At 46.0% G+C, this 25,637-nt stretch overlaps 1 protein-coding gene and 1 long non-coding RNA gene across 4 annotated transcripts in view; one reads left to right on the top strand and one right to left on the bottom strand.

Moving 5' to 3' along the window:
* LOC137562739 (uncharacterized) overlaps nt 1-7,336 on the top strand; it is a 69,890-nt gene extending 62,554 nt beyond the window's left edge. Inside the window, exon 4 of the long non-coding RNA XR_011030179.1 lies at nt 5,742-7,336. This is a non-coding gene — a long non-coding RNA (uncharacterized lncRNA). The remainder of the gene's footprint in view (nt 1-5,741) is intronic.
* PDE4A (phosphodiesterase 4A) overlaps nt 1-25,637 on the bottom strand; it is a 479,899-nt gene that overhangs the window by 293,028 nt on the left and 161,234 nt on the right. The window lies entirely within an intron of this gene.

Below are 25,637 nucleotides of genomic sequence, written 5' to 3' on the forward strand. Positions count from 1 at the left end.
ATCTATCGAATCTAACCGTGTATTCCCAGCATTAGAAGCTCCCCTGCAGGGAATGCTGGACGAATCCAAACTAGAGATAATGTTATCTTGTGTTTAATTGTATCTAGTGAGGAATGTAAACAAACCCTTCTTTGACACTGCCGGATCTCCTGAAGACAGTGAGACCATCAGAAAGCATTTCTGCTCACATTATAACATACATGTCAAACTCCGGACCGCGGGCCAGATCTGGCCCTCGGAGCCATTAAATTTGGCCCTCAAGTGGTTTCACCACTTTGCATTATGTTTGGCCCACTCTAGATCACCAGGAAAGCTATATTTTAGGCGAAGCCCTAGAATAGAGGGAAGCCATATGGGGGAGTTAGGGGGGAGTGCACTAAACACTAAGGGACTGTATAGGGGAGGGTGGGGGCCTCTAGACACCAGGGAACTGTATACGGGTTGGAAAGGGGCCATTAGACACCTGGGAACTTTATAAGGGAGGAAGGTGGCCAGTAGACATTGAGGTTGGCCCTCGACTTGGTCCCCGTGTACACTTTCGGCCCACTTTGTATTTGAGTTTGACACCCCTGCATTAGAAGATGAATAAAGCACTTATGAATAAATGCAAAGTCAGCTTTCAGAGAAAAAAAAAAGTGTACTTTGGGAACGTATAATTTCTAAATGAATAATGATACTTCTGCACAAAAGCAAATATGATAGCCGTATGGCATATAAAAAGTAGGAAAACATGTTTTTATTGAATATTATGTCAGGGTTTGATACCGCTTTAACCACTTAAGCCCGAAGGGTTGTTTATTTTTTTTGCATCTGAGCAACTTTCACCTCCCATCCATTTGCCAATAACTTTATCACTACTCATCACAATTAATTGATCTATATCTTGTTTTTTCCGCCACCAATTAGGCTTCCTTTGGGTGATACATTTTGCTGAGAATTATTTTATTCTAAATCCATTTTAACAGGAATATTAAGAAATAAATGGAAAAAAAAAACATTATTTCTCAGCTTTTGACCATTATAGTTTGAAATTAATACATGCCACCATAATAAAAACCCATGTATTTTATTTGCTCATTTGTCCCGCTTATTACACCATTTAAATTATGTCCCTATCACAATGTATGGAACCAATATTTTATTTAGCAATAAAGGAGCATTTTTTCAATTTGTGTCCATCACTATTTACAAGCCCATAATTTAAAAAATTATATTAATATACGCCTTTGACACGCATATTTAAAAAGTTCAGACCCTTAGGTAACGATTTATGTTATTTTTTTAATTGTTGTAATTTATTTATTTTTTTATTAAAAATGTTATTTGGGTATTTTTTGATGTGGGGGTAAACAGCTAATTTTAAATGTTAAAAAATGTATTTATTTAAAAAAAGTGGATGTGGGTGTAGTTTTACTATTTGTCCACAAGATGGCCACAGTCAAAAAGTCCTGGGAGCGATCAATCTCGCTCCCAGGAACAAGAATGAAGATGGGGAACTTTTTGGTCTCAGAAAAACCGCAGCGTCTGATGATACACTGTTGGCTTTTCTGCGGGGGGAGCTTCAATCAATGAAAGGAATCTATAATCCCTTTCATTGATTGCTGGGCTAACGGTCGGCGGCGGGAGCGCGCAGAACTATCACAAAGAATTGTAAAATTTAAAATACATATAAATAAGTTGTAGATTTCTCCTACAGTAAAATGTACTATAAATTACTTTTTTCCTATGTCATTGTCCACCTGAAAACGTATGGTCCCAGGGCCTTCTGTCATGCCACTCCTACATTATGGAACTCCTTACCCCAGCAGATCAGGACAGCTCCATCTCTGGACGTGTTACATTCCAGACTAAAAACTCACCTGTTCAGTTTGCCATTTGCAGAAATATAATTTTTGTTGTGTGAATACTTCATCTTACTACCAACTACTGAATCAGAGAGCCTAAGTGCTTTGAGTCCTAAGGGAGAAAAGCGCTATAGGAATGTTATTGTCCCTTACACTAGGTAGTGAATATCTGATAGATCTGAAAGATTTTGGACTAGTCTATCTACTCATAGGGGATTCACAGGGTTTTCTCTTTCTTTATAAAATCACTTACTGAATGGCAGTTGATCAGTCCAACTGCCAAAATAGTGGGCAAAAAAGTAGGGAGGATGGCTGACATCTTTGTATAGGTCTCTTCCAGCGAGTGTTTTTGTAAAGAATAAAGTAATACTGAGAATCTCCCCTGAGGAGATGGGACTAGTCTAAAATCTGTCAGATCTGTCAGTTTTTCATGCCATTGGTGTAAACTTCAATGGTTCAAGAACAGTGAAAAAAGAATTGTGTGTGGCACTTCCTATTGGCCTTACACGTGAGCGAAACAAGTCACACAGGGAAATACATTCCATGGCCATGCAACACCATGCACTGCTAGATCCAACAGTCACTTGGACGTGTGCTCCGCGGAAAATACAAATGGTACAATCTTGCTTAGAAGAAAAAAAAAGCAGGGCAAGCGTGCACCTTCTGTCCCACAAATGTATTGATGTGATGTGACAGTCAATATTCATGGCAGCATCAAACACTCAGATACAGATACACTCAGATACAAATCAAGTGCAATATCGGTGTGGTTCCATACATTGCTTACATGTCCAGTGATGGCAGGGTCATCGGTGTAGGAGGTGGGTAGTAGGCACTAGGTGGTGGCACCACCCACCTCCTACACCGATGAACCTGCCATTACCGGACATGTAAGCAATGTATGGAACCACACCGATATTGCACTTGATTTGTATCTGAGTGTTTAATGCGGCCATGAATATTGACTGTCACATCACATCAATACATTTGTGGGACAGAAGGTGCACGCTTGTCCGGCTTTTCTTTTTCTAAGCAAGATTCGCGTAAACTTTGCCTTTGAGGCTGACGTCTTATGTAGTGTTCAAAATGGCTGCATTCTAGCAGCACAGAATTCCCCTAGGAGCTCAAAACGCGACTCAATGATGAAACGCTGATAACCAATGCCAAATGCTTTTCTGCTCGGTATCAGACAAATCGGGCACTCCTGGACAAATTGGGCACTGCTATTGACTCTCATTGACAATATCGCCAAAGGGGAAATTTGGGGGCTCCTAATAATTACTGTTTGTTGCGGGGGGTATCATTTGTCATGGCAGAGTTTGCGTGTCCAGCAGCGCGCAATACAGCGCCCGATAATTACCTTATTTTTTGCATAGGTTAGGCATCATGAAGGGGGTTTGTGCGTGAGAGGGACAGTTAGGCATCAGCGAGGGTGTTCGTGGGGGGCATTTAGGGTTAGGCATCAGGAAGGGGGGGTGATTGTGCGGGTGGGGGGCGGTTGGGGTTTGAGGTCAGGAAGGGGGGTGCTTGTGCGGGTGGGGGGTGGTTAGGGTTAGGCGTCAGGAAGGGGGGGGGGGGTGTTTGTGCGGTGGGGTGCGGTTAGGGTTTGGCCTCAGGAAGGGGGGCTGGTGGGATAGCGGTTAGGGTTAGGCATCCGGAAGGGGGGTGTTTGTGCGGGTGGGGGGCGGTTAGGGTTAGGCGTCAGGAAGGGGGGGTGTTAGTGCGGGTGGGGGGGGGCGGTTAGAGTTTGAGGTCAGGAAGGGGGGAGCTTGTGCGGGTGGGGGGCGGTTAGGGTTAGGCGTCAGGAAGGGGGGGTGTTAGTGCGGGTGGGGGGGCGGTTAGGGTTTGAGGTCAGGAAGGGGGGTGCTTGTGCGGGTGGGGGGCGGTTAGGGTTAGGCGTCAGGAAGGGGGGGTGTTAGTGCGGGTGGGGGGGCAGTTAGGGTTTGAGGTCAGGAAGGGGGGTGCTTGTGCGGGTGGGGGGCGGTTAGGGTTAGGCGTCAGGAAGGGGGGGTGTTAGTGCGGGTGGGGGGCGGTTAGGGTTTGGCGTCAGGAAGGGGGGGTGTTTGTGCAGGTGAGGGGCGGTTAGGGTTTGGCGTCAGGAAGGGGGTGTGTTTGTGGGGATGGGGGGGGGGCGGTTAGTTTTAGGCCCCAGCAAGGGCATGTATTTGTGTGGGGGGATGGTTAGGGTTAGGCGCCAGAGGGGAGGGTTGTGTGTGAGAATAGGGTTAGGTTTAGCTATAGTAACATATCAGTAGCATTTACCAATATTTTACTATTGAAATTGAACACTTTAAATAGAAGAAAATCATTTACTATCAGCAGTTTTCCTGCGTCCCATTTTCCTTGGCGTTCGTATTTCACGTAGGCGCTGACAGCTGCTCCGCAGAAGCCATGTGAAGAAGCCCTCAGAACAGCATTTTGACCTTACCCTCTTGAAATGTCTTCGCTGGCTGCACTCTTCCAATAGCAATCTATAATTATGGCAGTTATTTTTCAAAAATAAAAACTAGAATTTACTTTGAAACTTTTCCTGCCTTAGTGTGAAAGGAGTGATCGATCATAATCACTACTCAGCACTGCTTCTAGTGCCTCATCAAGACAAGTCTCAAGCGCGGTTCAGCCCTTCAGCTTATCGGCAAGCTCCAAATCTTCAAGTCTGGCAACAACCAGGGTTGCTACAACCTCAATCCTAGAGCCCTTCCTAAAATCAGTTACAGTTACCCTGAAGCAAAAAAAAACAACAAAACCTTATGATATAATGGATTGTATGTATAGTACGGATAATTAATAGAACATTAGCAGCAAAGAAAAGTGTCTCTTTTTAATTTTCATTTATATAACTTTTTTTTATTTTATTTTAACATTGCACCATTCTGTTGTATTCGCAATTACAAACTACACTTTGTATTTTAAACTATATGTAGGTAGACAAAAAAAAACCCCAAAGTCTTGTTTTTAAAGCAGTGATGGTTCATTCTTGTGCGCAGTTTTTGTCCTGTTTCTCCTATATAGATTCCTCTTGAGGGGCATTTCATGCCAGAACCATCATCGCTTTAAAATTAATGAGGGTAAAATGGACACACCAGTGGGCCAACACTTCTCTGAACCAGGACACAGCATGCAAGATCTCAAAGTACTTATTCTTAAGGGTAACTTCAAAAATGAACAAGCAAGAAAGATTTCTGAGTACAAATTTATGAAAATGTTCAAGACATTAACAGAGGATTTAATTGTGGAATGGGATTCATGACTCCTTATGTAACATGATTGACTTAGCTTCATGATCTTCAGAAACCTGCTAGATTTCATGTTTGCTTGCATGAGCTCACTGGCTCCAGCCTGCTAATCACCTGACATCTAACTGCTAAACAGTAACCAGTACAACTGCCATCTTCGTGTTTACTATCTACCTGCATCAGTGTTTTACTTCAGCTAACATCTGGAAATCTGCCTGAAGAAGGGGACTAGATCCCAGAAAGCTTGCATAATTTAACTTTATCAGTTAGCCATTAAAAGGAATTACTTTTACAAGACTGTTTTTTTTCTACCTACATATATTGTTTGGCTAACACGGTACAGAAACATTTTAAATTATGAAACACAGCAGAACTCATGACCCTTTGAACTTTCCTGCAGTAAAAACATTTTCTAATACTGCCTCTCACTCTTTCCCTGATGTAAAGGTGCCTCAGAAAAAAAGGACCGTCTCAGACCCAAGTTGGGTTGATAGTTGCATAGATAGAAGTTGCATAGATAACAACTGATAACAACTGAAGTTTAACTCTTCCTGTACGGGAAACAATAGGAGACTCATACTGTATATGTGCAACTAATGTTCTATTTCTTGGCTGTGCTACACATACAAATCATTATCTCATACGTTTATTTTCATTTCAGATTCCCTCTAAGAGGAAAACAAGCTGACTTTATTACCGGTGGCGCCTACTAACCGCTTCTTCCTAAGCGCTAGATGGCTGTTGAAATTCATCGCTGATTGGCGCCAATACAATGCGGATGTGAGGCGATCCTCTATCTCTCTCTCTGGGAGCCAAATATACAGTTTGTCACTCAACCTCTTTGATCAACGGCCCACACAATCCTTATTTAGGACTCACTAATTATCTCGGATAAAACGATAGCAGCGCGCCAGAGAGGAAGGCAGCGCCGCGGCGGAGATGAGAACCGATGTCACCCGTCTGTTATGTGATGGAGGGAAGTAAGATGTGAAAGTATTTTGAGCGGCGCAGGAAAAGTCATTCAGCCATGTCACATCACAGCCATTTGCAGAGCAGGCGGAACTGACAGGCCGTTCTGCGTGACGCCTGTCATACGCTCGCCCATCTGTCACCGGTAAGTAACCCCCGCTGACGCCTGAAGTCCCAAGTCGCAGAAGGGACAGTTCATAAAAAGACATGGCTAGGTTCAAGGTCGGGTGGAGGGGGCTGCGTGCTGACTGCGCTGTGTTTACTGGAAGGGTCACGTTCCTCTATACACAACATTTCGCGGGCGGGTCAATGTCTACTTTACCGTCTCTCTGGACCAGCAAAGGATTTCCTCTGCTTCCTGGAAGTGCCTTTGATTATGGCCGGTATATAAGCTCTGCCATAGATTTCTTTCTTTACACGGGCAAATAATAAAAAGCAATTCAGCAGAAAATTACAGCAAACTAAAAAAGTTCTTGTAACATTTCCACAGCCGCAGGGGTGGAACAAATCAAAGGAAAGAGCACTGGAGCGAGCGGGAGATTGGTAATAAAGTGTGGCGCTATTTACCTGTGACCGCGCTCTGAGCATTGGATGAAGTGTTTGTTCTGGCTGGGATAAGCTCTGCGTAGCACAAGGTCCTTCCTCTGCCAAGGTGAAATGCCATTCAACGCAAGGCATGACTGCAGGAGTACTTCCAATAGGAAAACATAGGAATGCCTGCCACTGTCTGGAGAAATGAGCACTAAAGCGGACCTGAACTCAGAACTTCCTCTCTGCTCTGAAGGAAAAGCAACAGCATAATAACCTTAAAAGAAAAACATTTGTTACAGCTGATACAAATCCTGCAATAAATCTGCAGTGTGTCTACTTCCTGCTTTCATGGAAGCAGACATAACATCCTGTGCTTTCAAATGAGCTTAACTACCGTGGCAGTCAGGTGACACGGGGAGATCAAATTACATTTTATGATCAGTCACAGATGAGGGGGAATTAGACAGGCTAAACTCTCTAAATACACTACCGCAATTTGGCGCAATACATCAGGTTCAAGCACAAACTCAACAAAAATCATACGGGCAATGGTGATTCTGGGAAAAAAATGAATCACACCAGTGGACAAACAGCACCCGATTTACATGTTAATCATGGTCCTGTTCCATTCAGCAAGACAAGCTCAATTTAATTTTCAGGTCAGATCAATTCTATTGGAAAAGGGCCCTACTGAATTTCTAAAAATGCATTTAACAAACTGGCATTTAAAAGCATTCAGGTTAGAGCAAGAGGGAGATGATTTTAAAGCTTCAGGAATGTGTAACGTGGATCGTTCCCCGCATTTTACCCAGACTACCCACTTTACATAGAAGAACAGAAAGAACTTTCTTGAGCTTTGCATACCTTTGTGCGAGAATTCAGCCATGATAGGATGACAGAGGCCCAGTGCACACCAAAACCGCTAGCAGATCGTCAAAACGCTAGCGGTTTTGGGAGCAGAGAGCCGATATTTGCCGGGTGCACAGTATGCGATCCGCCGGCCGCATCCGCATCAGCATCCGCGTGGCTAATGTATCTCTATGGGCTGGTGCACACCGGCGGTTTGAGGTTTTAAGCAAACCGCAAACGTGCAGCAAGAGGCACGTTTGCGGCTTGCTAAAAACCTCAAACCGCCGGTGTGCACCAGCCCATAGAGATACATTAGCCACGCGGATTTTCAAGCGGATGCGGCCGGCGGATCCGCCCCCATGTGCACTGGGCCTAAGTTAGATGTAAGTTAGGCCCAGTTCACAATAGCGCAAAAAAAATGTCCGTTCCCAGATCTGAAGGGAACAGATCGGAACGGATGTGAACAGATCCAATGTTAACCTATAGATCCGTTCACATCTGTCTGTTCAAATGGATACGTTCCACACGATGCGCTGAACAGAACGCAAGTTTCCTCCTGCAGCAATTTTTCCAGACCGCTGAGCCCAGCGGGATGGAAACGGAATATGAAGCCCTGCATTGGGGCAATGAGAAAACGGAACGTCTCTTCACACTAGTCAAAGAACAGACCGTTCTATGGGGCAAAATGCACTTTGGGGGTGGGGGTCTGGGGGGGGATGTGGGGAAATGGAACGGAGCAGCAGAACAGCAGTAGATCCGATCGACCAGTAATCCGATCCGTTTTCACGGATCCGTTTGTCACTTTAGCGCAAGTGGCCTTACCGTCCCCCTATTAATAAAGTGAATGACGAAAAACAAAGACAGAAGAGCGTCAGAAGTGGGTGATGGTAACTCAGGCTAGAAGACTGCAGAATTACAGAGCCTAGAAGGCTGCTGGGGATAAAGCCAGACATAATGGAACACGAGGCAGAGGAGAGATCAGGTGCAGATAGGAGTGCAGTGCAGGCGGAGGGTGACAGAGTGGCAGGAAGGAGCACTTATCAGAGCAGGCAGAGGGAGATGGACGGAGCAGGGAAGCGAGGCAGAGAGACGGGAGGGGATAGAGATAGGAAGAATGAGAATCACAGAGCGTGAGAGAGCAGAGATTTCAGATGGCTTAAATACAGATCCCAGCGAGGAGACTTAGTCATAAGAATTAATTTTAGAACCACAAAGAGAACTTTAAAAAAAGAAGAAAAATTATACATTCCTCTTCAGCTCTATTGAATATCTTCACCAAATAACTTGCTGTTACGTTCATTGTTTTTAAATTACATAATGATCACAGTACTGCCATTAAAGAGAGACCGTGACCAAGAATTGGACTTCATCCCAATCAGTAGCTGATGCCCTATTTTACATGAGAAATCTATTCCTTTTCTCAAACGGATCATCAGGGGGCTCTGTATGGCTGATATTGTGGTGACACCCCTCCCACAGTGGGATGTCAGGACCATGGTCCTGAAAGCTTCCTGTTTGGGAACCTCAATGCATGGAGGGAAATAACAGTTGTTTACACCTGGGTCCAACTGCCCAAAAAAGCATGCAGCGTCTCCTTCCACTGACATCACCTGCCAGCAGTAGAACTGTCACCATGTGATAAAATGTCAGAATGTAAATCAGGGAGAGGAAAGATGTTACAATGGGCAAACACTGACTACATAATTTATACATAATTATTCTAAACATGAAGCACTTTTTTATTACATTATTTTCACTGGAGTTCCTCTTTAAAAGTCTTGCAATAGTCATAAAATCAAGTGTGGACATCATAATCTTCCCACCTATAGCAAGTATGGCCACAGAAACGCCCAATCTGACGGACGGACCCCTGTATCCAAGGGTGTGAAGTCATAGTTGGGGCCCTCTTTACAGCTTCTCTGCTGCCCCCCTCCCCCAGGTCACAGGGGCTGCTCCCCTCTAATTATGCCCCTGCACATGACAATGTACATTCACACACAAAGCACAGTGTATGAGGCATAAGTTATAAACCAGGGGTCTCAAACTCAATTTACCTGGGGGCCGCAGGAGGCAAAGTCAGGATGAGGCTGGGCCGCATAAGGGATTTCACAATCGCGGCGCATCGCCGCCTTTGCCCGCTCCTCTCACTCTTCCTTTACAGAGAGGGGCGGGGAGAGGCGGCGATCCGTGCGGCAATTAACGTCAGGAGGGGCAGAGCTGAAAGCTCTGCCCCTTCCAGGAAATGCCGGCGGATTGCCCCCCGGGTGATTTGGGGGCTCTGCAGCCCTCGTTTAGCGGCGGGGATGCGGCGGATTACTTGGGAGCACTGAAGCGAACTATAAGGAAGCTTTTGCCGGCGAGGGCCACAAAATATTGTATCGAGGGCCGCAAATGGCCCGCGGGCCGCGAGCTTGAGACCCCTGTTAGAAACCAAAACAACAATTGAACCTTTTGACTGGAACACTTAATCACTTTCCACATGTTAAAGGATACCCGAAGTGACATGTGACATGATGAGATAGACATGTGTATGTACAGTGTCTAGTACACAAATAACTATGCTGTGTTCCTTTTTTTTCTTTCTATGCCTGAAAGCGTTAAATATCAGGTATGTAAGTGGCTGACTCAGTCCTGACCCAGACAGGAAGTGACTACAGTGTGACCCTCACTGATACGAAATTCCCCTTTTTACCTCTTTCTTGCTCTCAGAAGCCATTTTCTGCTAGGAAAGTGTTTTATAGTTGGAATTTCTTATCAGTGAGGGAGACACTGTAGTCACTTCCTGTCTGAGTCAGGGCTGAGTCAGCCACTTGCATACCTAATATTTAACTCTTTCTGGCAGAGAAAGAAAAAAAGGAACACAGCATAGTTATTTGTGTGCTTGACACTGTACATACACATGTCTATCTCATCATGTCACATATCAGTTCGGGTATCCTTTAAATAAAACATTGTGATTGGTTGCAGTGACGTAACTACAATCCTTGGTTAAACTATGATTGGCCCTCAATGTTTACACCCCTTCCCTTTCCTCCTCTTGGAGCCCTTCACGGCCTGGGGGCCCATCTCACAAGGGTCATAATAAAAGGGGGGCCATCATGATCTTCACACCCATAACAAGTGTAGCCACAAAAACACCTGATCTGAAAGATGGAGCCATTTATCAGAGGAAGTGCAGTAGTAGCTGGGGCCCTCCTACAGCTCTGGGCCCCCCTTGTGATCGCAGGAGCTGCTCCCTCTCTAGTTACGCCCCTGATTGGTTTCTGTGGGCAGCAGAGTCACCAGTGCTCCAAGCTTCTTTGCACCAGTATTGATAAATCTGTCCCGATGTTCCTAAAGGTTGTAGGTTCAGCTTGCTGCGCACGTCCAGGCGGCCATCATGCCGTTATGCATTCAGTTCACGGAATGGAACTGGTTGGTACGTTTTCTATTTAATGTCATTGCTTTCAGTGGAAGCATCCAAGCTGGCAGCGGGCTGTGCCTCTACAGAGCGTAACAAATAAACAAAGAAACAAACATACAAAAGCTTCATGCATAATGCGGACAGGAGGCCAGTCGGTGCCATCTCCACCCTTCCCATTACTGCTCGGCGTGCAGAACAGAATCTTCATTCAGCCAGGCCCAGTTAGGTGCCTAATTGCCATTACGGCAACTCTCTTCACCGGCTGGCCAAATGTTCAACAGAGAATCGCAGCAACAAACACATCTAACAGGGAAATTATACTTCTTTTTGGTCGATCTTATCTTAATGAAGGTTTACAAATTGACATTTAATTTTTTTTTAATCGCTTATGTAAAATTTAGTTTGAAAATAAGTTTATTCAAAAACATGGAGCACAGTCCTGTTATTCTATTTGCAAAGAAAAGCCACCTGTTTAGCCTGGCATTCCTGGACTTATAAAATTCTTCCTTTGTACCACGATGGTCTGAGCCATGCTTATGCGCTTTGAGTCCTACGGGAGAAAAGCGCTTTACAAATGTTATTTCTTGTTGTTGTTAAAATATCTAAAGTTTCACCATAAGCCTTGACTTCACGTCACAAACCTGTATTACAGGCAGCTGAGAAGCAATAGAACGCACCTGACATTTATATGCCATTGGCTGATGGCTACAGCCGAGCACACACAAAGACTGGACCATCTGAGCCTTGTCCTCCTCTCCTGCTCTAACCCCACAGACCAGCCTATAGGCAGTGATGGAGAAAGCGGACAGATAGGCGCACAATCCCAGGCGTCATCTGCTGATATTGTTACGGGGACAATAGCAATGACTGTAGAAGAGGAATCCACACAGAGAAGTGGCACCAGAATGATCATATCCTCCATCCCAGCTATTCAACGCTTCCCAGCAGATAACTATAGGCAGTTGGCAGCATATAGCCAAGCAGTTATATCAGCAGGGAAGGTATAAAGTGACCCATCGCTGCTGCTTGTATATCATCAGCTTTTCATGCAATGCACACAGGCTGCAGTAATTACATTGTATAGTCTCACACCTGGACCATTAAAGCACTCATTGTTGTTAAAGCAAACCCATCCCAGAGACAGCAGCTCTGATATGTTGCTGAAAAGTAACAAGCTTTGCCAAATGTTTAGTATTGTGCATTTATAGAGCGCTGACATTCTCTGCAGCACTTTACTGAGTACTTTAACCTATCAGCCTAATGCAGCTGTGCAGAGCGGAGCAGGTGGCTTTTTTATATTTACCTGTTCCCAGCAGCTGGATGGCGTCTCCTCTTCATCCACACAAGCCGCTGCACTCCCGACATCCTCTTTTGAGTTCTGATCATGGGCGTAGCCATCACCCCTGCGACTCCTGCCATCGCAGGGGGGCCCAGAGGCTTTGGCGGCCCCCCTCCCTCTCCCCAACCGCAAGTGCAGCCAACTAGCAAAGCAACCTTTCCATTCACTCACGAAAACCCTGTGTAATTTTTCCCTGCTTCCAGAGGCTGCTTCACAGCAGATCACTCTCTGCTGCCATTTGCTGGCTCCCGATCACGTGACCCTCAAGGGGTTCAGGGACCAAGGGGGCCCCATGCTATCATTTTTGCAGGGGTGCCCTATTAAGTCTAGGTACGCCCCTGGTTCCGATCCAATAATGTGACATGTGATTGTAATCCAGGTGATGGTGTCAGTGGTGCAACGTGCCCGGTGGTGGAAGGGGCAGCGCTGCACCGCTGACACCATCCTCTGGGTTATGATCATGTGATCGGAACTCCAAAGAGCATGTCGGCATTGCAGTGCCGAAAGTGGAGGAGAGGAGACTGATACAGCCACCCGAAACAGGTAACTATGACAGCTCCCTGCGTATACCCCCTGCCAGGCTTGGGAAGGCACACTTCCCCAGCTGCAAAAAAAAAAATAAAAAAAATAATCGGCCTTCAGCCACATAAAGTTTTGCTATGACGGCTCACTATGCTGTCGCTCAAATCCCCGGCGGCGTAAATACTTTTCCCCCTCCGAGTTGTAGCAACTCGGAAGGAGATGAATTTCGGAGTCTGACGATCGCTGAATCCCTGAATTGATCTTGCTCATGGCGCGCAGCATAGCACTAGTGCTATGACAGCACCCAGCTTCGGCACTCAACGCTGATTGCCGAAATAACCTGCTTCGTTATGATCTTCCTGTTTAGTAGAATAACTTGAAATGGCTGCTAGTGCCGAGGATGGTGACAGACGGCATGGCAGCAACCTGTTCAGATGTGAACAAAGCCTAAGTGTCTCTCAGAAACTATTATCCCTGGGTCAGTTAGGGTGGAGGCCCACTTACCTACCACTGGGTTTTTTGGGTCGTAGGGTTGTCGTTTGCCGAGCAGTTCAGCCTCCTGTCTGCCGCCCGTCAGCGCAAATCAGCTGAATTTAAACGCAGCCAAATTGCAGCGTTTGTAACACCACGTGTTTCAACGGGGGTGTTACTGGAAGCCAGAGAACCACGGCATGTCGAGTCTATGTGCAGCTGCGGCCGTGGTCAAATCTCACTGCATGGGGGGGGGGGGCCTGTACAGCGCCAGTACCGGGCGCTAACAAGTGCTCAGCCAATGCAGGAGAGCAGCTGACAGGCGGCGACTTTACCGCTTGTCAGCTGCCCGTGTGAAAGAGCCCTAATACAAGCCAAAAAACCCCCCCAAAAAACACTGCAAGGTAAGAGCGACAATAAATTAGCAACAGTGTCCTTAAATTGGAAATAAACCCGGAACTTCCTCTCTACTCTAAAAGATTAGCCACAGCATGATAACCTTCATGGGGGGGAATCATTGCAAATTTATGGAAATCCTAATAAAAAAAGTTTTACTTGGTTTTACTTTTGCAGAAGGCACTGAAAGGGTTAAGCCTCAGTGTTTACTATATAGAGAGCTGCCTAGGCAGAGCCCTCCTGCATTCGCTTCACAGTTCCTGATAGGAGCCAATTAGACATTTTGATCTGCCTAAACAAACACAGAACACAGAGAAGTTAATTTCTTCATCAACTATATGTGGAATAAAAACTTTTCATTGTGTGCTGTGCAAGAGTTCGGGTCTGCTTTAATGCAGTTTAGTGGATGCACTTGTGTCACTGGGAAAGGAAATGCAGAGAACCTAACCGCTTCCCACAACACGCAAAGCTAAAATAAAAAAGAAAATGACTAGGGTTCCACTTAATACCCCAACAAACAAAAAAAATTAAATAACAATAAAAATTCATCAGTTTAAGTCTGTGCAATATACAATTTCATTACTTTCCAGGCAGCATCAACTGCTGCAAGAATTAGTATTATTATTATTTTCCATTTTTATTTTTTATGGCAATACACCACTGATGGGTCCCTGTTGTGTACTATAAAAATATGTAAAGAGAGAAAAACGATGACAAAACCCCATAAACGGGAGAAGAATAACACCCACTGGTGGAATAAAAAAGAAAATTTGATCCTGCATCAGTCACGGCAGAAACCGTTAACTCCTTCACTCCCCGAGGGGAAGAGAGATCTTATGATCGTCAATCTCCATTCCCGTCATGGGCTTTGGGAAGGTCGCAGGAAGGTCACCACGGAAGATGCCCCAGAGGGTTCTTATCTCGGAAAGATGAAATGCGAGATGTGACGCCCATCCACTTATCTCCAGACAGTTGTCAGTGCCTATCTTAATTATTTGTAATAACCGGATTTGTGTGGACTGCGCACCTTTCAGCCGCGAATACTCAGGTGGCTATTACCGAGCGTGTGCCTGGAAAATAAAGTTATTAACAACTGAAGCCATTGCCTGCACCACGGGGGGTGAGGAAAAATAATTATCCACAAATCCTGACACTGCCATGCTGCCTGAAGAATGAGGAGAATCAGCAGCTAAGGTGGTTTCGTTTGGTTTTATGAAGTGTGGAGAAAGAGTAAGATCTGTTTCAGGAATTTGGTATCATCTGTGTTCCTCCTGGATGAATTTAGCTTCATTTCCTGTTCCTGTGATATTCAGCACTGGGGGAAAAAGTAAGGCAACTGCAGGACTTCTCTAGAGCTGCCCCCACTCTCTGGAACTCCCTCCCACCACCCATTAGCACATCCTTTCTGTCAACATCTTCAAACAAGCCTTCAAAACACACTTCTTCAAGATGGCCTTACGTCACGCCCACACCAATGCCCTCTCTCTACTGAGCACCTTTGGCGCAGCCCCTACCTAATGTGTATCTGTTCCCTCAGTTTAGACTGTAAGTCTTTGCCATGCCCCCCCTCCTCCAGTGTACCCTACCTGATCATACACACTCTCTATCCTGCACCCTTCCCACACACATGAACTTGAATAATTTGGTCTCTAAGGCCACTACTCCAATGTATAATCTGGTATCTTGTGCCTTGTATAACTGTGCTGTCTGTCACCCCTAGTTATTATCTGTGACTCTGTTTATTGTCCAGTGCTGTGTAATATGTTGGCGATCTACAAATGCTATCCAACGTTTCAAGGCAGCTCAGTCAGTGTCTCTTTCCCATGGTCAACAATGCCAAGTAAATGTGCACAGGCGAAATCCACTCGATGTTCACACGTGGGTGGTTGCAGCAGGGCCCTCGTGAGCACATTGAGTTGATTCCTCTCCATGCACATTTACTTGGCATTGTTGACCTTGAGAAAGAGACACCGATTCGTCTCAAAATGTTGGAAAGATTTAATCTGGAGTGCCGACCATTTACTTTGGCATTACTTTGGTTCTTCCAGTACTTTCAGCCCCACAGTGTCGAAAACCTTATGCGTCCGAGCAACGTTCACCTCCCATTCAGTTCAGACCCTTATGTAACTATTTATGTTTTTTGTTTTTATTGTAATTATATATATATATATATATATATACAGTATATATCTATTTGGGTAATTTTTGGTGTGGGAGGGAAACCGCTAATTTTAAATGTAATTGTTTAATTAAAAATGTATGTGGGTGTAGTTTACTATTTGGTCACAAGATGGCCACAGTCAAAAAAATCCTGGATGCAAATGATCACGCTTCCAGGAACTAGAAAGAGGACGAGAATTTTGGAGGGGTTTTTTTTGCAGAAAGACGGCGGTCTCTGATAAGAGACTGTCGCTTTTTCTGCGGGGGACTTAGATCGGTGAATGGGAACTATATTCCCATTCACTGATCGGGGGGCTAACGGCAGGCGGCGGGAGCGCACGAATGGCGCAGCTGCAGCAGCACAGCGTATGTGGACGAACATATTCGTCCAGATAGGCTGAAGTGGATATTAGGTCAGAGTACCCAGGAACTATATGAGCCACATCTTATGGCATGTACCACCTTCAATACTATTACAGTAGAGTCCTCTGTATCCGGCACCAGTGGGGATCGCCTGATGCTTGCCGGCTGCTCGAGCAACAAGCCCAGAAAGAACACATTCCCCCCCCCCCAAATACTCACCGAGCCTCCAGCAACGTCTTGCAGCCTTCCTCTTGCTCCTAGCGGCTTACCAGCTTCGGGTCACGTGACACGCCGACTTGCGTTCACGGATGGTAGAAGCAGCTAGGAGCCCACTAAGAGGAAGAAGAAGGCTGGAAGACATAGCTGGAGGCTCAGTAAGTATTTAAGAGCTTGCAAATACCCCAAAAACAAAGGCATTCGGAAGTCTCAACTAACCGGCATGCCCGAGTTCCGCATAACGGGGACTTTGCTGTACTATGATCAAGAGAACAAGAGATTAACATCCCAAAAAAGCACCTGTTTTTGGAATATTTCTTTGACTTTCCTGTTGTGTCTCAGGATGGGAGGAGAGGGGAGATGGAGATTGCAAATACTGACCACAGAGATGGTAAGCATTCCATAACTTCTCTCTCCTCATTATTCTGTCACTTAATGCTTGCCATAAACTCTTTGACATTTTTAATAGATTAGATGTTAGATTTGATGTTTTTATGAGATGTTACGAGGGGTCACATAAAGGTTAGCGAATTAGCAGTTTATATAAAGGTCAGTAAATTAGCAGTTGCGTAACTGAACTCTTGTAGACGTGCCTGAAGGCAGATCTGTCCAGGTTGCTCCAGATTGCTGGATTCATACAACTAAACTCACACCCTGCACTCATATCTGAAGCTGGCCAATCCTGATCACATGATAACAGACACTTCTCGTTAAAGAAAACCTGTACTAAAAAAACATCCCCTGGGGGGTACTCACCTCGGGAGGGGGAAGCCTCAGGGTCCCAATGAGGCTTCCCCCATCCCAGTAGCTGCAGGCAATCCAGCGCTGGCTCCAGGCGTACTAGTGGCTCTTCCTTCAGGTAAGATGAAAATAGCTGAACCCGATCGGGGCGCAAAAACTGCACAGGCGCAAAAGGACTCGCGCCTGTGAAGTAGAGCAGATCGATCGGGTCGGCTATTTCTGCCTTACCTGAACAAAAAGCCGCTAATACGCCTGCGCTGGATCCCGGCAAGGTAAGTATTTACATTGCCGCACTTCCTGGGACCTGGGCAGGCTAACGGAGGAACGCAGGAGAACAGGGGGAAGCCTCGTTAGGATCCAGAAGCTTCCCCCCCTCCCGAGGTGAGTACGCCTCAGGGGCGTTTTTTTTTGTTTTTTTTAATAGAGGTTTTCGTTAAAGCAGTCACAATTTGCAGAATAATGTGGCATCTGCACTGGAGATGCTTGGATGTCTCTGGCCGGGATGCTCATTCAGATTCTGCCGTATTAAAATTTCCTCATTTCTGATCTGAAATCCGAATTACCGATCGGAAAACAGAAATCGGAATTCCGCGGAAATCCAATTGAGCTCAAGTCTGTAATTTTAGCCCAGTCACAGGAATCGAAGCATTGGACCAATCAGATCATGCAGAGTTTTTCTGCAACATTTTCATTTTAGAACAATCACAAGTCCGTTTTTCCGTTTTGTTTTTGTCATTTTTTGCCTTCATTTTTTGCCATAAAATGCTTTTTGAAAATCGGAAATAAAAAAAAAAGATGGAAAATCAGAATTTCAGCGGAACCTGAAATAGGCATTTCTGACCATCCCTAGTTTCTGGCCTTAGTAAATCAGGTCCATTTGTCCTCCTACAGTCAAGTGTTAGCATATAACGTATACCTATTCTCAAGTGAGGCTAAAATGTCACAAAGTTGTGCTCTGAATTTGAAAAAAAAAAAAAATAATAATTTAAAGCGTATCCGAGATGAAAAACGAACTATAACAAGTAACTTGTTTATATTATCTAAAGTTTACATTGTTTACACAGCAAATCTAGCTGCAAACAGCTTCAAAAGTTTATGATGATTTATTCCTGTGATACAATGATATCGGCCATGTTCTGTTTGTGACATTGTCACAGGCTGAGGGCTGGAGATGCTATCAGCTTGCCTGTGTGTAAATTCAGTCCCCTCTCCTCCCCTCTGCCTCTGAAATCTCTGGCTAGTAACCTCCTCCTGCCCAGACTGAGCTCCCATAATCCCTTGCTACAGTGCCAAGGCACTGTGAAAAATCTGTGGGCGAGGCTTGTTTAGTTTATACGGAATTAGAGTATTAAAACAAAACAAAAAAGTATTTGGCTTGAGGAGCGTTCTATAAACTATATGAAAGGAACACAATTATGCAATAAGTAAAAGTTTATCTCGGATCCACTTTAAAGAAGAACTGTAGTAAACATGTAATGATTAATTTATTTTATTTTTATTTTTTTACAATACTCATTTACAAGTTTAGTCAGTGTTTGCCCATGGTGTAAAATCTTTCCTTTCCCCAATTTACATTCTGAAATGTATCATAGGCAGCAACATCTTTACTCCTGCCAGGTGATCTCTATGGAATGTTCCTTTATGAGAGTACTATGCAGAGAGCTTGGCAGTTGGAAACAACAGTTATTTCCCATAATACAACAAGGATCACAGAGAGGAAACTATCAGGGCCATGGCCCTGACATCACACTGTGGGAGGGGTTTCACCACAATATCAGCTACACGTCTTTGATGATCTATTTGAAAAAAGGTAAACGCTTCTCGTGGGAAAAGGGCTATTGGCTACTGATTGGGATGAAGTTAAATCTAGGGTTAAAGTTCCTATTTAAACCCATTTTAGGATATTTGTGTGTCACCCCAGTACTGTATAAGCTGTATTGTGACTGTACTGATAGTAAAGTGGTCCCAGGGTGTGATGTTTCCTGCATAAAACTTATCTTTAAAATGTTACCTTTTCTCTCCCTACTTGTAAATTGTTTCTCTGCACTTCTCATCCTTATTAGCATTTCAGAAAAGAATATCAAGGATGGGTTATGACCAATGAAGGGTCATTGTTTACTGTACGAGCTTGGGCTAACATGCTACTAACATGGTACAAAAGAGTGCACCAGCCTGGTTGCTAGGTGAAGTTTATTCCATCACCACAAAGTTATTACTGCACTCAAATATGTGTCATCAGGAGAACCTGGGGGTGCCCAAGCAAGTGGGGGGCGCGAGGTGACACAAAAAACATCGAACAGCTTTTTCACATGTTCACTGCTAAGCGGCGTGAACTTAGTACAGAACATCTGAATGTGGTGGTGGAGTGAGGTTTACAGTCTACATTTAAACATCTCTATGGGTGGAGCTGTCCTGACTGAGTCTGGTAAGGGGTTGCAAAGGACAAGAACAGCATGACAAGATGGATCTGGTTACAAAAGTTTGCATGAGAATTTTAAAGATCTTTCCAATGATATTTGGTACTTGCTGATCTGCGGGTGCTGATGGTGTGGTGAAGGTGCAGCAAGTCTTGCAGACAGCCAGGACCTACACTTTGCAAAATATTTAAGTGTCAGTAGGACTAGCTTCCAACATATTTTCCAGATTAAGGGCATCCAGCAGGGAAAGTTACAGTAGTTTTTCCAGTAGTAATGTATATACCGGGTTTCCCCGAAAATAAGACAGTGTCTTATATTAATTTTTGCTCTAAAAAGTGTGCGAGGGCTTATTTTCAGGGATGTCTTATATTGCAACGCATGATATGTCCCCATGCTGGCTGCCTCTGCCTGCTGCTCATAGTACAGTTACAGTGCCGATCAAGCACCAGTCATGTCATCCCTGCACACAGGTGATAAACCTGCTGTGTGCACGGATGACATGACAAGTGCCTGATTGGCACTGCACGATGTGTCCCCAATGCTGGCCGCCTCTTAATACTGCTTATTGTACTGTTACAGTGCCGATCAGGCACCTGTCGTCATCCCTGCACACAGTTAATAAACCTGCTGTGTGCAAGGATGACATGACAAGTGCCTGATCGGCACTGCAGGAAGTGTCCCCCACGCTGGCCGCCTGTGTTCAGCCGCTATATGGCAAGTTTAAGCTGCTGTAGTGTACTGCCGGTCCACGCAGTCTGGGAGGCGGGATCATGGCTCCGTGATTGGGCGAATCAATGCACTCGCTGAATAACAGCGAGTGCAGTGATTGGTCCAAAAATGGAGCATGATCCCGCCTCCGAGGAATCACGTCCAATCAGTAACAGGCTGTGTAAACTAACAGGGAAGAAGGCGACGAGCAGCACAGAGTGACAACACGCAGCCTGTAGTAAATGGAAAGTGCCCCAGAGACCTCACAGACACCGCAGCCCATTAGTGGCATGTGTCGGCTACTCGGCGGGGGATGTCTTATTTTCGGGGGATGCCTTATATTTACATAATAAGCAAAGTATTAGCTAGGTCTTATATCCTGAGGATGTCTTACTTTAGGGGAAAGACGGTAGTTGGACTGAGAGAATTGGACTGTAAGGAAGGTTGAATACCGAAGAATTGAGGCCTTCAAATTGTGGTGCTGGTGAAGACTGCAGAGTCCCTTGGATGACAAGAAGAGCCAATCAGTCAATCCATAAAGAAATTGACCAATTGGAGGGAGCAATGCTGAAATTCTTTGGACACATTGGCCCATATGCAATTAACTTTTTCTCCTCAGTTTTCTCCGAGGAGATCATCTCTCAACCTCTTTTTAAAATAACTTTTCAGCACTTTGCAATTGACAAAGTATCAAAAAAGTATATAAAAAGTACTTTTAGTATTTTCTCGCTAACTTGAGTTTCAAAAAGCATTATATTTGAAGGTATGAAAATATCACCAAGGAGAAAACTCAGGAGAAAAAGTGAATTGCACAGGGGCCATAATGAGAAAGCCGGACTCATTGGAGAAGATCCTGATGTTGGGAAATAACAAGGGCAAAAGGAGGAGGGGATGCCGGAGAATGAGATGGCTCGATACTATCATGGAAGCAACAAACATGAGCTTAGACAAGCTTGCAGAGGCAGTAGAAGATAGAGGGGCCTGGTGTGCTGTGCTCCATCGGGTCGCAAAAAGACGACTGAAGAGTAACTGAACAACAAAGCTGAGAAAGTAAAAAATCAGTCATGCGTACCATAAAGAATTTATGAGCAATTTTTTTTTTAAATATCATCTCTTCTGCATTAGTGAGGGAATAGCGTAGAGATCTTTTATAGAATGCACTGCATCACAATGCTTTAGTGGGAACGCTATCATGAAAGAAACCCACTTGAGTACAAGTGTAATGAAACGCGGAAAAGCCGCTGTCTCTCAAGGCGAGGCGGCTGTTTCCGTGTCCAGCATGGCGTCACAACGCGGAAAAAACGCCGCATGCCGCTTAGGCAGAGCGGCGGAATCCGCATTGGGAACGGCGGAATCCGCATTGGAGGCGGCTCCCGCACTCAGTTCACTGGATATATTGCAAGACAGTACTGGTGTGGCTGGGACTGATAGTCCACCAAGATTCAGACTTACACGCGAGCACAGAGGCAGAGTTTAAATAGCAGTTAGAAGGGAGTCGGCTGACCAGCTGGGTCAGCTGACAAATTCCACTGCTCCCATTGGACCAGCAATTAGGGAGGTCCTGGAAAGGTCCTAGAGTATATATACTGCTGGTTGTTCACTTGCTCTTTGTCTGGCGTGCGATCACATATGTGGGAGCACCCAGATCCGTAGTCAGATCCGCAAGTGTGCCGGGACCAGCTGGAGCTGTAATCCTACACTTAGCTAGATTCTGTTGATAGCTAAAGTACTAGTTTGATTGTGATTATCTGTTATGACTTTTGCCTGCCTTGACTACCCTTCTGGACTCTGATCTTGTACCTCGATAATTCTGATACTCTGTTGCCGATCTCCGGCTCGTTTCTAGACTCCGCCTCAGCCTCCTGATTCTGTACCCCGATATATCTGATACCCCGTTGCCGAACCCTGCCTGTACCTAGACTCCACCTTTTGACTCCTGATCTCGCTTCAGACCTCATAGATAGCAGGGGCATGTGTGCCCCTGCTAAAACGCCGCTATCCCGCGGCTTAACGGGGGTCCCTTCACCCCCAAATCCCCTCCGTACAGCGGGGGAGCGCTTCCGCATTGGGGCAGGGCTAACCGCCGCAGCCCTGCCCCACGCGCGTCTGTCAGATGTGTATCTCCGCCTCTCCCCCGCCCCTCTCAGTCTACCTTCACTGAGAGGGGCGGGGGAGAGGCGGCGATGCGCGTCTGATAGACGCGACTAGAGGCAGGGCTGCAGCCGTTAGCCCTGCCTCCAGGAAAAGAAGATTTACGACCAAGTCTACGACCAAGGTTTGCGGGGATGGGTTTGGGGGTGAAGGGACCCTCGTTTAGCCGCGGGATAGCGGCGTTTTAGCAGGGGCACACATGCCCCTGCTAACTATGAGCTCTGAAGCGAGATTTATTCTCTCTTCAGAGTCTCTTTAACCTCCCTGGCAGTTAATTTATTTTTAAAAATGGGCAAAAATGCTTTTTTTTTTAAATTTTTTTTTTGTTTCATGTAAAGCTACCAGAGTGGTAGCTACATGAAACACCACTAGAGGGCGCATGTGGCCCTCTAGTGCGATCGTCGCCGGCATCAATAGCAAACAGGGGAGCGCGTATATAACGCGTTCCCCTGTTTGGCTTCTCCTGTCGCCATGGCGACGATCGGCATGACGTCATGGACGTCAGCCGACGTCCTGACGTCATGCGCACTCGATCCAGCCCATAGCGCTGCCCGGAACTCATTGGTCCGGGCAGCGCAGGGCTCTGGCGGGGGGGGGCCTCTTCCGCCGCTGCATGCGGGCGATCGCCGCAGAGCGGCGGCGATCGAGCTGTGCACGCGGCTGGTAAAGTGCTGGCTGCGCGCACAGCACTTTGAATGGGGCGAATCGCCCCACCAGAGGCAGAGAAATCCTCCTGCGCGACATAGCCCGAGCTCAGCTCGGGCTTACCGCCAGGGAGGTTAAGCAATGTACACACACTAGGTTTCCATCACTTGAAGTGGGCAACATTTATCCCCGGTGTATGCCTCATATCAAAGTAGTGCGCCATTGCTGAGATATGGGGGCTTACTGATAAAGTCAGAGCATAAGGAACAAAATGTGTTTGTCAAGGTTATCTCTGTAAGTAGACAGTTCTATTTGCCTTATCCTATCAGACTTCATCATACACAGGAAAAGAAGCTTTTTCCAAAAGGAAAAAAATATGATATGTGCAGTACTACTAATGTTTATGGTTGTAAAAAAGTAGGAAACCTAAGTAAAGGATCGCCACACATGATACAATAAAATGATCCGATTTTACAGCAAATCAATTTAAAAAAAATTGGATTCCCCATAAGATCTTGCAAGCCCTTGTAAGCCCTGCTACACAAAGCTGAATGTATTAGTATTACGGAGTGTTAACCTCCCTAGCGCTTTGATTAATTGAGGCGCACGGCCACGGGAGGGTGTTTTTCAGCTAATTTCTTTTTTAACATGTAGCTTGCCTAGCGCTAGCTACATGTTTTCCCCCCTCCCTTCGGTATCCCACCCACCCCTCCGATCGCCGCCGGCGATCATACCCAACAGGAAATCCCGTTCTGAACGGGATTTCCTGTATGGGCTTCCCCCGTCCCTATGATGACGATCAGAATGATGTCATGACGTCAGGGGGAGTACCGATCCACCCCATAGCGCAGCCTGGCGGTGATTGGCCAGGCTGCGCAAGGGGTCTGCGGGGGGGACCTCTTTTGCGGCGGGTAGCGGCAGATCCGCGGCGATCGCAACAATCACGCAGCTAGTAAAGTGCTAGCTGCGTGTTTGAAAAAAAAATTATGCAAATCAGCCCACCGGGGCCTGAGCAATGCACTGCGGCGTTACTGGACAAGATGAGCTCGTCCGTAACGCCCAGGAGGATAAAGTGCACTTATAGGGGAAAAAAGTGCCCAATTGAGATACCTCAGAAGAGGTCCATGTACAAGCGGGGCCACACTGCGCAGGAGAAATTTGACTTGTGCCTGCGCAGTAGCATGGAGCCATTTGGGCGTGGCTTTAGGAAGCGTGATCAGGAAATATCAGCTGTGAGCAATCACGTCATACAGAATTAAAGTATGCCTTCAGCAGTGTGGCCGCGCTTCTTCATGGACGAGAGCGCGGCTGCAAACTTCCAGAGGGTCCCGGCGTCCAGCGATGGTGCGGAGGAGGACTAGGGAAGCCTCTGGAGCTAAGTATCTAACCTTTCCCTTTTGCAAAAAGACAAGCTTGCTTTAGGGTGCGTATACACGCACATGTACTGTCGTCAGCATGGATCGAGACCTGTTACCTTGTTCAGGGCCAAGTGCTGTACAGACACATTGCCAGCCCAAAATTGCTCAGACTCGACTCGATTACTCGACTTTGACTCCACAGCCCTGGAGTGAAGCAGTGCAACTGCTACGCCTATACTCTGCTGCATATACTGGGGGAGGGGGGGGGGCACAGAATGGGGCACATGCCAAACTAGGACAGTCTCCAGTGAATTGGGATGGTTGGGAGGTATGTCTAGCAGCACTGCACAGGTAGGAGCCATTCTAAGCACTGCACACCCAGAAGTACCGTAACTATGAGCAATGCACAGGCATGACCAGCTATGAGCAGTGTACACTAGTGCCGTTGTGCTCCCAGCTCTCTGTACTGATGAAGGGACACCCAGGCAGCTCATGGTGACCTAGAACCACCTGGAAGCTATAAAGGGCCTAAACTGGTGGAATTAGGCTTTGTACAGACATCATGGGCCACAGCAATCCTTCACAAGCATCTTGGGAGACAATGTAGTGTGAGCACAGATTCAGTGACCCGGGACATTGGATCGCTTTTGCCCAACCACTATTGCTGAGCTGCTTAAGGTTCTGTTGCAGGGCGCCTTCCATTCATCCAACTCTTACCTCTCCATAGAACAGGCTGCTTGTCAGATAGCCAAGCTGCTTATTTACACAACAATCATTCCTAAACTGTCCTTCAAAATGATCACTAATGCTGGGCATACACGGTACGTTTTCTACCATGTAATCGAGCCGCTGATGGCTCGATTGATAATTTCCGACGTGTCCGATAGCCCGCCGGATCGATTCCGCGCTCGATAACGGCGGGCAGGACAAAAGAAGAAACGACCGGAAGATAAGGAAGCGCCCACGGGGACGAGCGGGAATCGATCCGGGCACCCGCAGGGACACGTCGGAATCGAGCCAGCGGCTCGATTACACGATAGAAAACGTACCGTGTATGCCCAGCATAACACTCGATCTCGGTTATGGTTGCTGTAAATCTAGACTTACGGGTAAGTTATCTACAAGCTCTGTACAGGTTGGCACAGCCTTGAGCATTGAACACTCAGATGATTAACTGAAATTTGCCCCCGAAGAAGAGTCATAATCAGAGCATAACACCTCCCCGCCCCCCCAACAGTAATCCGCAAATGTTCCTGTATGCTGCAGCTTTCGTTCCCGCAATCAAAATCTGATGTATTCAGTCCAGACACAGAATTAC

This window comes from Hyperolius riggenbachi, chromosome 3 (genome assembly GCF_040937935.1).
Source record: "Hyperolius riggenbachi isolate aHypRig1 chromosome 3, aHypRig1.pri, whole genome shotgun sequence".
In the NCBI taxonomy this organism is placed as follows: domain Eukaryota; kingdom Metazoa; phylum Chordata; class Amphibia; order Anura; family Hyperoliidae; genus Hyperolius; species Hyperolius riggenbachi.